Genomic DNA, 12,564 nt, shown 5'->3' with positions numbered 1-12,564 from the left:
TGCCAGCACCCTGGGAAGGCTGGTGAGCCTCAGTTTACCTGAGGAATCTGCAAAGGAGATCCCTTCGCAGAAAGCTGCAGAAGGCTATATCGTCGAATGCCCAGCCCAAACAGTAGGAAGAAGAGTGTTTTAAAGAGGACTGGACCCCCAAGGGTAAGACTGCCCAATTGATGGGGAGATAGGACTAGCCCAAGCTTGGCAGTCCAAGTGTCTGCTACAACCACAAGGCAGCAGACTGACGAGCCACAACCTCCTGCTTACTGGCTCGCACAAGCAGGAACCGCGCTCAGCCGCCTGTGCGTGACCCCGCCGTTCACGGGAGATAAAGGGAGCCGCTGCCTGTGCCTGCTCCGCAGCCATGCGATGCCAGGGTAACTCAAAGTTCGGATCACCCTGAGAGAGAGTCCCGCCCTCTCCTTTGAGTCAAGCAAAGGAGTGCCTCGTAAACTTAAACGGGAAGCAGTCACCGAGAAGAATTGGCATCGCCAACTCCTTTGAGCCAAGCAAGGGGAAGCCGCCACTCCACGTAGCTGCGGCCCTTCCCCAGGGCCGCTCCTGCCGGCCCCAAAGCCCGTCACTGCGTGAGGACCGACCCCATCCCCACCTGTTGCGGTGCAGAATCAGAGACGCCCGACCCTGCCTACAGAGAACCGTCGCCCCACCCCGAAGGGCCGGTCCACCACGGACCGCCCTACCGGCCCCGCTGGGACAACCCCATCCAGGGAGCTGCACCGGCCCTGCCAGCCCCCGGCAGCCGCAGTTGCACCCAGGGACTGCCCCACACCACCCCCACTCCGCTCCTGAGCAGCAGCTCCAGAAGGGACCACAAGCCCGTGGGGCCAGCCACGGCCGCCGCAGCTGCGCCGAGGAACTGCCCGCCACCCTGCCAAGGGAACCTGCTGACTGGCAAACGTATCGCCCCCTCCCACCTCTGCGAGGGAGAAGAAAAGCCGTTGTCACCTCCCAGAGGAAAGCGCTCCCCTCCTCCGCCCTCCCTACCCCCTGCGTAGCCCAGCAACTACCTTCGCTACAAAGGACACTGTTATCTTTCACATGCTTTCCACAAGCTAACATACAGTTCAAAGCCCGCGCCTCACGTAACATTTCTACTGCAAGCCTCTGCTCAAATTGCCTCTGAAGCACTGTTACACTTTCGCTATACATAGTTAAAACCGCAGTGTCTAGTCGAGTTGCCATCTAGCGGACAAGCGGCGGAACTGCATCCTTCGTTTCTTTATCCAAATTAATTCTGTAAATATTCTAATTGGGTTCAACATTGTTCAAACTAAACCAGTTATGAGATATATTTCACAATCGTGTACTAGAATTTGTAAATAAAATAGTGATTAATTGGTTAATAATTTAAAATTTCTTTTCATAATTCATATTTCATAAATCATAATAAGCTCTCCATCACAGTATCATATCATATATCATTATGGTATCAAGGTGCCAGATCCTGCACTTTGGTCACAACAACCCCAAACAACAGTACAGGCTTGGGGAAGAGTGGCTGCAAAGCAGCCCAGTGGAAAAGGAGACCTGGGGGTGTTGATGGACAGTCAACTGAATATGAGCCAACAGTGTGCCCAGGTGGCCCACAAGGCAAATGGCATCCTTGCCTGTATCAAGAACAGTGTGTCCAGCAGGAGCAGGGAGGCGATCGTGCCCCTGTATTCCGCACTGGTAAGGCCACAGCATGAGTATTGTGTTCGGTTCTGGGTACCACAGAATAAGAAAGACATTGAGGTCCTGGAGTGTGTCCAGAGAAGAGCAACGAGGCTGGTGAGGCGTTTGGATGGCATGTCATATGAGGAGCAGCTGAGGGAGCCGGGGTTGTTTAGTATGGAGAAGAGAAGGCTAAGGGAAGAAATCATCGCTCTCTACAACTACCCTAAAGGAAGTTGTAGTGAAGCTGGCATTGGTCTCTTTTCCCAAGTAACTAGTGACAGGATGAGAGGAAATGGGTTGGAGTTGTGCCATGGGAGGTTTAGATTGGACATTAGGAAAAACATCTTTACTGAGAGAGTGCTGAAACATTGGAACAGGATGCCCAGGGAGATGGTGGAGTCACTATCTCTGGAGGTGTTCAAAAAGCATGTAGATGTGGCATTTCAGGATATGGTTTAGTGGTCATGGTAGCAGGGTTATGGTTGGACTCGATGATCTTAAAGTTCTTTTCTAACCTTAATGATTCTATGATTAGGAATGAAGACACAGTATTGTAATGCTTTAATATCCCAAACAAAGCCCATCCCAATAATATGAGACATTAAAGAAAAAAAACAAAACAAAAAAAAACAAGAACAAACACCACAGAACCCAAAACAAAGTAATCCTACTTCTCCTCTTTTGAATGCATGCAGAATCGTTTCAGAACAAACACAAACATACATGCACATCATAAAATAATCAAACAGCCACTTTACCAAAATAAAACAAAAACCCAACAAACAACTTACAAGAGTGGTACCTCACATCTTTCACAATCATGTAGATTAATAATGTGTTATTCTCCATCTCCCTGCATTCAGCTTGGGCTTACTCACTTAGAGAAAACATTTGGTTTGCATTTAAGTTATGCATTATCTTCAAAACATTTGTAAAAAAATTATTTCTGAAGCAAAAAAATATCCTTACATCTCATTACAACTTACAGTAGTACTTTAAAATCATTGGCAACTGCTCAACTGATTTGACCTCTTTCCTTCTGCATTCTTGCAACGCAACTTCTGCTTTGACATCAGTACTGTTAAAAAACAGCTGTAGAGAAAATGAGGCCAAGAGTTATTACAAGGTTACATTTATACCAACACTCCATAAAATCAGCTCTAATCAGATGTAGTCTCAGCAAGAAGAGAAGCCAAATAAAATTTACTCAATAACAAATATGAAGCATTTGAAGGGAGATTAAAATACAAAAAAGCCACTCTCATGAGTTGAAGGTTTTAACACCAGAGAGGCAAGCACAGAACGTTCTTACACAAGAGCTTAAACCTACTTATGTTAAACCATCAAATTGTTAATGAAAAAAAAACCTCAGTCCTTGAGCCAAAGGCTTTCAGAAGCAAGACTCAAAAAATTGTTTCTGACACTATGTCTGCAATGCAAACTCCCATTGTCTGCAACTCGTGCTTTGCAAGAGCTACAGTCCAATGGGACACATGTATTAGAGCTTGCTTTTGCTTTAACGTAGCCTCCTAAGCAACACCTTGATGCCAAGTGCTGTAGCCCAGACAGCCAAATCAGGCCATTGGAGCCCTCCCAGAACCAGTCCTCCTTTCTCTAGGCTTCTGTCCCTTTTAGCTACATGTTTCATATCTTGGGTTTAAGGAACAGAAGGATGCTCTTTACCCTTCCCCAAAGAAGTAAAAGAAAATGCTCCACACAGGATTGGAAAAGAATTGGAAATTTAAATGGAAGTACTATTCACAACTAAATACAAAAATATGCAAAATACATCAATTCATATTTAGCCTTGGCCCAGTTCTCTCCAATCTGGGCTTTACCAAGATCTGACTAGGCCAGAACCTTCCCAAAACCTTCCCCTCACCAGGCCAAAACCCCAGGCCTCAAATGCTCCACCACACCCCCCATACCTTCCTACCCAGGCCCAAACGACGCAGTAAGAAAATCAGCTTGCCCACACGAGACCCCACTACCCCACAAATACCAAAGAGATAAGAGTCCAGCTTGGAGGTGAGAGAGAGAGGAAAAGGGTGGAAACAGACAATTATGCCCATTTATTTAGGGGAGTAGATGCAGGATTATAGGAATGAAAATAACAAAGATTTTTTTTTTTCTGGTGTCCACCTCCCTGCACCTCTCTGGTTCTCTTAGATGACTTCCCTATGGTATAGACAGTCTTAAACCTCAAGTGAATTCAATGGGTGGTTCTCAGCCTGTTTTTTGGATGACTCCTCCCCACCGTAAGAAATAGAAGTGTCAATACCTAAACTATCTACAGACCTCTTCTTCACACTAGAGCTGCCCTTACTGAACTCTTTCTCACAGAGAACCCATTCCCCTGAAGGGCTGGTATTTCAAACCTGAATTTTCTTGTCCTTTGGAGCCACAACATTTCACAACTATCTTTCCATATACACTGGGAGCAGATTTAGTTTCGCTTTAAATTCTGAACCTCACATAGCCTGTTTTGAATCACAGAATCATAGAACGGCTTGAGTTAGAAGAGACCTTAAAGATCACCTAGTTCCACACCCCCCCCCCCTGCATGGGGGATGTCCATAGGCATGGACACCTCACTAAATCAAAGCCTCATTCAGCCTGGCCTTAAACATTTTCCAGGGATGAAGTGTCTACAACTTCTCTGGGCAACCAGTTTCAATGTATCACTACCATCATAGTAAAGAACCTCTTCCTAAGGTCGAATCTAAATCTACCCTTTTCTGGTTTAAAACCGTTGCCCCTTGCCCTACCACCACATGTTCTTATAAACAGTCCCTCTCCAGCCTTTGTCCAGGCCCCCTTCAGGTGCCAGAAGGCTGCTCGAAGGTCTTCTCACAGTCTTCTTTCCAGGCTGAACAGACCCAGCTCCCTCAGCCTATCCTCATAGGAGAGGTACTCCAGCCTGCTGATCATCTTTGTGGCCTTTCTCTGGACCTTCTCAAACCGATCCACATCCTTCTTGTGTTGGGGGCTCCAGAACTGGACACAGTACTCCAGGTGGGATCTCAGCAGAGCAGAGGGGCAGAATCACCTCCCTTGACCTGCTGGCCATGCACCTTTAGATACAGCACAAGACACAATTGGCTTTTTGTGCTGCCAGCACATATTGTGAGTTCATGACAAGCACCCCAGCATCTCTGAGTCCTTCTCAGGACTCAGCATCTCTGAGTCCTTCTCTGCAAAGCCGCTCTCAATCCACTTGTCACCCAGCCTGTATTTGTGCTTGGCATTGTCCTGACAAAGATGCAGAACCTTGCACTTTGTCTTGTTGAACTTTACGAAGTTGGCATGGGCCCACCTCTTCAGCCTGTCTAGTCTGTCTGGATGGCATCCTGTCCCTCCAGTGTGTTGACTGCACCACGCACCTTGGTATCATCAGCAAATTTGCTGAGGGAGCACATGATCCCACTGTCCATGTCACCAACAGAGATGTTAAACAGCAGCAGTCTCAGTACCAGTCCCTGAGGGACTCCACTCATCACAGGTCTCCATTTGGACATTGAGCCATTGATCGCAACTCCGAGAGCAGCCATCTAGCTAACTCCTTATCCACTGAGTGGGCCACCTATCAAATCTGTGTCCAGGATGTCATGTGGGGCACTGTCAAATGCTTTGCATAAAAAAATTTCCTCTACAGCTTGCATCACAGAACAGATGACAGTTCAGTGTATGGTTTTCTGCTCACAGCAGCACAGATATCTGCCTCATCTCTGCTCCAAGGTCTGCAAGAGCCTCACAGAATCACAGAACGTTAGGGGTTGGAAGGAACCTCTAAAGATCATCTAGTCCAACCCTCCTGCCAGAGGAGGATCACCATGAGTAGGTCACACAAGAACATGTTCAGGTGGGTTTTGAATGTGTCCTGTGAAAAAGCTTTCAAAATCAGTACTTCTTCAGGAGCATCTCAAAAAGCTGCAGGAGATTGGGTGGGAATCGTTAAAGTGGCTGTCAATGACAGAGGTACCGAGATTTTACATCGGACAAATGGACGTCATAGCTCCAAGCCCACCAAAACCCAATTTACCTGTCCTTGCTATGGATAGCACTTGACTCTTCCACTACAAGCCTGCACTACTTCAATCTGTGCTCCAGCACACTGATGATGCCATTTTCAGGTTGCAAACAGAGCAGACAGGTCCAAAAAGACCCCAAGAAATTAGAGGGAATAAATTCATAAAGCCATACTATAAAGTGCTGAACTTTGCCCTAGGAAGAAAAGCACAGAGGAAGCTGTAAGTCAGCTCTGCTGAACAAGTACCATCACCTTAATTCAGCATTCAACTCACCTAATTCCCCACTCTGTCTTGGTTTCACTGGGACAGAACCCTAGGTCAGCCATGAGTTGCAAGCTGTTAGCAGTTCTGAGTCAACCAGGACAGCTACTTAAGTAGGCTCAAAGGTGTATCCCCTACCTCAAAGGTCACGCGCAGTATAAAGGTGGAAGTTTGTTGAGGACAAGAGCCTTTTGGCTCGGGCTCCTCCTGACCTTGGTTTTCTGCCTTCTGCACTTAAGGATTGCTTTCCTGCATAGTGTGACCACTGTACCTTTGCTGTGCTGAGTATAACTTTATACTGGCATTGGTATCAGTTTTGTCAGTTCATTAAATCTGTTTTCATTTTAACTCACAGGTCTACTTGATTCTCCTTCTCTGCTGAGGAAGGGTTATGGGGTGATAGAGCAACTGCTATAGTTTAGCCCCAGATACAGGCTAAATGTAGACACATTCTCTGGCACAGACAAGGTGCAAGAGTTTGTTACAAAACAATAAAAAACAAATCAGGTCAGCTTGTTTGTTTGTTATGGTTTACAAACCCTGCCCCTACCACTTCCCTGTCAGGAGCTTCTCTGCCCTTGGGAAACAGAAGCATCCAGATTCTACAGCTATAAAAGAAATAGTAACAAACCAGCAGTGGTAACTGCACCCAGGTTCAATTATCTTGATTTTACACTCCACTGAACTTTTAAATGTAAAGCTCATTACCACAGAGTGTTCTAGGGCTGGTACTAGTTCAGCAGACCATACCAAGACACAGCAAAAGAGACGCATCGGTACTGTCTTAAAAAAAAAACAATCACTGGGATGCAGAATGAAAAATCCTAATAACCCTACTTCACTTCCCAAGTGGCATAAAGAGGGGGATTACTAGTCTAGAAAGGAGAAACTTTATCAGCTACAACTTTTACCCTTTGCAGATATTTACAAGTAAGCTGGCATGGCACACAAGGTGTCTCTGGTACAGCTGGTTCACCCCTATAGACATTCTACCACTAATAATTACAAACTTTGTCTAACTGCAGCATTCTGTTTCCACACTGTGACAACTAAACAGCTCAGGGGACAAGGCGAGATAAGTTCTTCCATCTCCTTACCCCAACCCCCCTACATGCCATATATGCAGAATTGAAAGGGCAAACGCTTGTCCACAAGAAACAGCACATCAAAGCTTGCAACTTGCTTAAAAACACATTTTTCTGATGCCTGCAATGATTTTCAAAAGGTGTTTTTTGTTATTTCTGCACTTCTATTCAAAATTTATTCTTAGGATAAAAGTCTGGCATATAAGTACTTCGAGGGAAATAAAGGATTACAAGTTGCTTCCTAAGCTTTTAATGAAGGATCAACCCAGATGTGACAGTATTACAGTATTTTTACTACATTAATGTGAAAGAACACAAATTGGAGAACTATAAGGAGCTACAGGCATTTACAGTCTATTTCCTAGGTTGACCAGGTCCCACCTTAAGGCCACAGGGGCACTCCACATTTGCTCATCCCAATTCAGCAAATCAGCCCTTCCCTACACTAGCTTCAACCACAAGCTGCTACAACAATTTGTTACGCAGCACGCAAAAATCACAACAGTACCTAGAAAACATGCTCCTGCTATCAGCCTGGCAAAGGCAGCTCATTACAACCTTAGTATAACTTGCTGTTTAATTAATTAAATCTTAAACTAGATGCCCTCTGGCAACATTAAGAGTTTCATGAACTGTAGCAACAGACAGTAGACAGGTCTTCTACAACAGCAGGCAGCAGTGCCCTAAGTTATCTGTCATCCTGCCTATCCAAGAGAGGAGCATTGGATCTTACTTCACCTTGCGTACCTATGTGTACCTTGATGACATTTTCAATGTCAGCACATCTTAAGAACCATTCAGGTCTTCCATAACACACAAGATAGGTAACTGTAGCTAATGCATTTAACAAAGTTGTTCGCTCAAAAGGCAAACCACAACCTCAAAAGTCACTGAGAGTAAGAGAAGTCTCATTACTTGTGCCCATTGTCTGTAGCTAACAATGCAAATCCCAGGCTCAGAAAGCTTTCAATGTGGTAACCATAACTGTGCACATCCTGGCAGTACACTGTTCACAACAGATTAGATATTTGTAACAGGCAGGGAAACAAACCAGCCTCCAGACCAACAGTTTTGCTTTGTGGCATGCCCTGCCATTGAAAGCTAAGGAAAAGCACTTTGCTCGGTTTCCCAATGGCCTGTACCTGAATGCAGACCCTTTGCATCACTGTCAGATGTACAGACCATCCTCTACTGCCTTCTGCTGTTCAGCTGGACTTCACAAACACCTCTGGTACACAATTTTGGCTTCTCCCTAAGCAGAACTTTTCTCTAATTGCCATCACTTCTCAAGCTGCTGCTGAATCACCTTCCCATGATTCCCATTTCAGCCAAACCCATGGAGTTCTGCAGTAGCTGGACAGTTGTTAGCCATGCCTTGGCACAAATGGCATGGGAAAAAGGGCAGGGCAGGTCAACATCATCTTTGCCAGGGAAACCTTGAAAAGCCTCAGACCACAAAAGCTGATTGTGGCATCAGTGCTACACACATCTCTGCAGTGAGATCTGCAGGCTGGTAGCAAACCGGGGGATATAAACCTAGGCTGGAAGACATGCTCATCAGCAGGCATTCCCTCAGAAATATTTAAAAAGGCAAGGAGCAGCTCCATTGAACGCAGCCACTGACAAAACTGTCCATTTTAAAATATCGACAATGCCCATTAGCAGCTAATTTTATTTCTCCCCTTCCAACGACTTCTTAACTCACAAAATGGCACTTTTGGCTTAGAGCCCCAGAGCAGCTGGAGCACATCCAGTCCCTACCACCATGCTGCAGCTTCTTAGGCAGCAATAATATATTTTGCCGGCTTAACTGTGTCCGACAAGGGCAGTGTGGGTGTCCTGGTACCCTCAGGACCCCTTTTAGATTGGGCGAAGCCTACTCCAGGGTACCAACTCTGCACTGGAGCGGCCGGGGACTCCTACAACACCGCACTGCCGCCTCGGCGGCACCCGTTTAAATGCAGGACCGATCTCTTGACGCGGTTTTTACAAAAGTTAAGCACGGCGGACAACCGAGGCTGCGACCGCATCGGTGCCCAGCCGCGGGCAAACACCAGAAGCCCAGGGAACTAGAGGGAACAAGACCCCAGCGACCACCGACCACGGCAGAGTGGAAGCGGCAAAGGGGCTAAGCGGCTCCCCGCGCCCCTCCGCCCCTAGGTGGGAAGCCCCCGGCCCGGCTCGGCCCGGCCCGCTGCCATAACAGCGGCACGTGGCGAGTCCCGGACCCTAGCCCGTTGTTGCCGCCCGCGCCGGGGGGCGCCACCTCCCCCTACACCAGTCCTCCGCTCCACGCCAGCGCTGGCTCCCGTTACCCGGCGAGTCGGTGGGCGCCATGCTGTCGAGACGTCACCCCCGCTCGTGCTGCGGGGCGAGGCAGCCCGCGCGCAACCTGTGAGGCGAGCACAAGCGGCAAGGCTGTCGCGTCACCCCCGGACGCATCAGCTCCGCCCACAGCGCGGGCAGGAAGCGCCGGCTGGGGCCGCGTAGGGCGGCTGTTGGTGCGTGGCCTGCCTGCCGCTACATCAGCTGTCGCTGGAGCGGGCTGAAAACTCACCCGGGGAGCGGGCTTGCGCTCCTTTTTCAGCCTGACGACAGCAGCTCTTAAACTTACTTAGGGCCGGGTGGGGGAAGCAAAGCCTGGTCCTATAACAAACTCTCCTAATGTTACATGCTCCTGTGTCTGCTCTAGGCAGAGTCGCCAGGCAGAGCTAAACAAAATGAGCCTGCCCTCAGCTGTTGTAGGGGACGGGGAAAGTTAAGTCTTTCAAATGCCAGTAACACTTTGCAACTAAAGACTGACAGCACCGAGAGCAAACGGGTGTAAACACACGTTGCATAATCTGGAGATCAGACTTGCCGGTGTTGTATATACATATACATCATGCATGTTACTGGCTGCTCATGGCTTGGATGAGCACAGGCTCTGCTGAATAAAGCAGTGGCTGGGCAAAAGGGCCCAAAGAGTCAGTGGAGTTCAATCCAGCTGGCAGCCGGTCACAAGTGGTGTTCCTCAGGGCTCAGTGTTGGGACCACTTCTGTTTAACATCTTTATTGATGATCTTGATGAAAACATAGAGAGTGTCATCCGTAAGTCTGCAGATGACACCAGGTTAGGTGGGTATGCTGTTCACGAGGGTAGGGAGGCTCTACAGAGGGACTTGGATAGATTGGATCAATGGGCCAGTGTTAATGGGATGAGCTTCAGCAAGGCCAAATGCCAGGTCCTGCACTTGGGTCACAACGACTCCGAGCAATGCTACAGGCTTGGGGAAGTGTGGCTGGAAAGCTGCCTGGCATAAAGGGACCTGGGGGTACTAACTGACAAGCAACTTAATATGAGGAAGCAGTGTGCCCAGGTGGCCAAGAAAGCCAATGGCATCCTGGCTTGGATTAGAAATGTTGTGTCCAGCAGGAGTAGGGAGGTGATTGTCCCCTTGTACTCAGCTCTGATGAGGCCACACCTTGAGTATTGTGTTCAGTTCTGGCCACCTCAATACAAGAGAGATGTGGAGGTGCTGAAGCGAGTGCAGAAGAGGGCAACAAAGCTGGGGAAAGGCCTGGAGAATAAATCTTATGAAGAGTGACTGAAGGAGCTGGGGCTGTTTAGTTTGGAAAAGAGGACGCTGAGGGGAGACCTCATCATTCTCTACAACTACTTGAAAGGACATTGTGGAGAGGCTGGTGCTGGTCTCTTCTCACAGGTAATTAGTGATAGAACAAGAGGGAATGGCCTCAAGCTGCGACTCAGTAGGTTTAGACTGGACATTAGGAAAATTTTTTTTCACAGAAAGAGTGGTCAGGCATTGGAATGGGCTGCCCAGGGAGGTGGTTGAGTCACCAACCCTGGATGTATTTAAAGGTCATTTGGATGTGGTGCTTGGGGATATGGTTTAGGGGTGAACCTTGTAGAGTAGGGTTATTGGTTGAACTGGTAATCCTGAGGGTCTTTTCCAGCCTGAATGTTTCTGTGATTCTGTAACTCAAGAGTTTCACTTATGATGATATACCCTCTCAACATCTTATCAGAGGACTCACATTTTTAAAGAAAGAAGAACTTGCCTGTTTAAGGTACAGAACAGCACTTGCTTGCCAGAAGGCACAATGGCTCAGAAATGGCAGCTTGGTCTCATTAACAGTGTTAGGAATTGAGGTGCCAGAAATAAACACAAAAATCATCATTTAAACTAGTTCAGGATTCAAAATATAGTAAGAAGAAGGAAGTGTGTAAAATGGATTACTGACCAGCCTTTCCTGGTTTGTGTTTTGTTGTTTTGCTTTTTTTGGTCTGGTTCAATAACTTCAGCAAGCAGATGAAGATGCAGTGGTTGCTGGTTCTGTGTTATCAAGAATGAGCTGAGTTTTCTTCCCTCCTTCAGGCACCTGGGCCTCATCTCTATGTGGCAACAGGAAAGCCTTTTATCAGCTAACAGTATGGGTTGCTACATGTGCTGTATGTACTTCGTAGCTTCTGCATTTTTCCCTGGAAATTTTTTAGGGAACCCAACATGAGTTAAAAGTCATTAGCACAGATTATTCACGGAGACTAAGTATTTATTTCTGAATTTTATTTTCAGGTGCAAAACCAGTTAGGTACAAATCTTTTGAGTCCATTGATCTAGGAACTTTTATAATCACCTTGGTTAATGGTGATGCAAGTACATATAAAAATGTAACTTTATGTTTAAGCAAAATATATGGCTAATTCACCTTCAGAAGAAATAAAAACAGCATACAAATGAGTTAGACAGTAGTCCATCTTGAGTTGTAGGGGCCATGCTCCAGTTTTGCATGCCAGGAGACAGTATTGGAGAGCAGATCTTGCAGTGGTTGGTCCAAGCTGCCACTGCAAAAATGTGTCCCCAAATTCCGGTGTAAGATGCAATGGTATGGAAACACATAAACTTTAAAAGCCTAACAACAGAACTGGAATACACTAAACAGAAGCAAAAGTCAGGTGCTGTTCAAATTTATCCCTTTTATACATGACTTGCATATATCATAGAGATAAGGAATGCTTTAAGAACTGTTCATTAAGAGATTTTTTAGGGTATACATTTACTCGCTTGACTTTTGGACAACTCCCAATCTCTTTGTTGTGCCACATAACACTATGAGAATTTTCTCTGGCAGAAATTCAGGTTAAAAAGCTCTGTGGCCACAGCTACTTTGTGGCAACAGATCTTTGTACCACAGCTCAGCATGTCCTTGCGTGTGCTGATGCAGTTGTTTGTGTAACTGCTGAAAGTAGGTCAGTGGAAAAAAAAAAAAAAAAAGGAGGTGGGGTGAGGGTGGAAAGGCTGGGAATTTGAAGGTGCTTTTGAAAAGGATCTTTTCACATATCCTATTCAGTCCTCAGTTTCACATCCAGATTCAGCTGTGAAACAAAAGTTCCAAATTCCACTTTGTGCCATCCTCGCATGTCCCTGCCTTTCCTTGTGTGGCTGCTAGCCCTCAAACACAATTCTTCCTTAAAGGTCAGTTTTCAGTGGGAACAGGTCTCTGATTCAATTGTC

Source organism: Indicator indicator, chromosome 2, assembly GCF_027791375.1.
Source record: "Indicator indicator isolate 239-I01 chromosome 2, UM_Iind_1.1, whole genome shotgun sequence".
In the NCBI taxonomy this organism is placed as follows: Eukaryota; Metazoa; Chordata; class Aves; order Piciformes; family Indicatoridae; genus Indicator; species Indicator indicator.
The sequence above is the reverse complement of the archived record's forward strand: the minus strand, read 5'-3'. Positions refer to the sequence as shown.